The sequence below is a fragment of the Triticum aestivum genome, chromosome 1D (genome assembly GCF_018294505.1).
Source record: "Triticum aestivum cultivar Chinese Spring chromosome 1D, IWGSC CS RefSeq v2.1, whole genome shotgun sequence".
In the NCBI taxonomy this organism is placed as follows: domain Eukaryota; kingdom Viridiplantae; phylum Streptophyta; class Magnoliopsida; order Poales; family Poaceae; genus Triticum; species Triticum aestivum.
In genome coordinates, this window is record NC_057796.1 from 364,378,035 (window position 1) to 364,380,417 (window position 2,383).

At 42.8% G+C, this 2,383-nt stretch overlaps 1 pseudogene; it reads left to right on the forward strand.

The window, feature by feature from the left end:
* Nucleotides 1-995: 995 nt before the first annotated feature.
* On the forward strand, nt 996-2,146 carry LOC123159296 (calcium-transporting ATPase 1, endoplasmic reticulum-type-like; annotated as a pseudogene).
* Nucleotides 2,147-2,383: the final 237 nt, after the last annotated feature.

Here is a 2,383-nt window from a genome sequence, read left to right on the forward strand (position 1 = left end):
ACTTTCAAAGTCTTCAGAAAGTCTTCAGAAAGCCAAAATCTTCAGTCGAAGATATTCATTTTTAGGGGTCGACTTTCTCTGTAAATATCAAACTCCTCCAGACTTATAGACCTATGTTCACTCAAAAACACATTAGCACCTTAACCTATAAGTCTTCAATACACCAACATCACTAAGGGGCACTAGATGCACTTACAATCCCCTCTTTCCTTGTCTCTCCTAAAGAAAATCTCCTTCCTTTTGCTTCCTCTTCCTCCACGCAACTCGTAGTTGATGCATGCTCATTGGAAACACTCTTATGTTCCATCGCTTCCACACCTAGACTTTTTGCAGTTCAGTGGCTACCTTGGGAGCAATGGGAGTTCACCACCGCCATGGCCGATGCGGATGGCGGCAACACATGGGCATGACTCGAGCGGCTACGCAGGGGGCACGCAGCTACGCATACAAGGCTTGAAACTTGTGGTGTCAGTACCTCTGTGAGGTGCAACTCCTTGATGACAAGTGGCAGTGCAATGTGGAGGCGCTTGCCGAGGCCGCTGGCGTCGCCTACAAGGAGCGCAGGACCGCAAGGCTGCCGTGTGCAGCCCAAGCTCACAAGCACCCAACCTTCATGCTCTATTTCCGTCAAGCCCTCATAATTAGTTCCCCCCCTCGTTAAAGTTGGATATGTTGATAATCTTTTATATGTACTTGTATGAGTGTCTGCTTATGCCACGTAAGTTCTTCTGTTGTTCATTAGTAGCCGTAGTGAGCTAGCTGAGTTATCCATTTCATAAACCTATGAAATGTATAGATTGTTAGCTCTTGCCCTCTACTTTTTCTGCTTTTAAGCTAACCAAATATTATTGTTTGAATTATACCAGTAAAACAACATTTAGTTTTCTGTTAAGACTTCAGAGGTTCTAAGAAAAGACTAATATCTGCAAAACTATTCTTTTGTTCAACTTATATTTTGGGGCATTATCTGAACAATCATTATTTTCCAGGTTGCTAAAGAGGCTTCTGACATGGTACTAGCTGATAAAAATTTCAGTACCATAGTTGCTGCAGTTGATGAAGGAAGATCTATTTAGAACAACATGAAAGCATTCATAAGGTTTGTGCACTCAGAGCATTTTACCCCTTCTCATTGGCAGTTTTTTGGTTGCTTGCATGTGTTGTGCTTGTGCTATATGACTTGCTAAAGCCGATGTTCCTGAATAGAGCATGATTGCATGATTGGGACTGCTCACATACTTCATCTAGATTTTACATTCAGTTGTTGGAAAACCTTTTGTTCCTTCAGTATTCTGAAGGTCTTTCCTTCACTCCTGCAGATACATGATTACCTTAAACATTGGTGAAGCTACCTTTTCCTTACCTCTGCCTTGGGTAATCCTGATGGGTTGATACCCGTTGAACTTCTATGGGTAAATCTCATCACCGATGGCCCCCCTACAATTGCTTTGGCTTTCAATCTGTCTGACAAGGACACGAGGAAGAAACCACTAAGGAGGAGTGATGACTCATTGATTACTCACTGGATTTTGTTCTGTTGCCTGGTAAATGATCACCACATATTTGTTTTATCTCTTTTTGGAACATCTGCCTTTGTTTCTTTTCGAGATTAATTTTTCTCACCGACCATACATAACTTGTAGGTCATTGACCTTTTCATGGGGGTTGCAACCATCGGTAACTATGTCATCTGGTACACCCACGGACCTTTCATGGGCATTGATCTCATTGGAGATGGCCACACACTTGTCAGTTACTCACAACTCTCTAACTAGGGCCAGTGCACTAGTTGGGATAACTTCAGAGTCGACCCTTCAGTGCTGGTGCTAGAACTTTCACCTTCAACGACAACCCCTGCGGCTACTTCCAGTCTGGCAAAGTGAAGGCGGTTACGCTCTCGCTCATGGCGATCAAGATGTTCAACTCGCTCAACACCCTCTCTCAGGACACAAGCATGATCATGATGCCTCCATGGGTCAATCTGTGGTTGCTCCTGGCCATGTCGACGTCGTTCGGCTTGCACTTTGTAATCCTCAACGTGCCATTACTCGGGTATATTCTCCAGTATGTTTATTTAGTGATGTTTCCAAGTGATGTAATTGGTAGCATTTCTCTTATTTCATTCACTGAACAAATCACTAGGTAGTTGCACTGCATCTTGGAGTACCCAAACAGGGCAGAGTAGAAAATACATAGTGATTTCTACTTCGTGCCTAGAGCTAATACGGGTGTGATATGATTCAGCCTTATCTTCTCTAATATTTCAACATCATGGTTTGGATAGCTAGTTCTCTGAATGGAAATAAAGATACACACATGTACTTTGAGAGTGAAGTCCCTCTATTACATATTATCATGTCAACATGAATTCTGATTTCTGCTT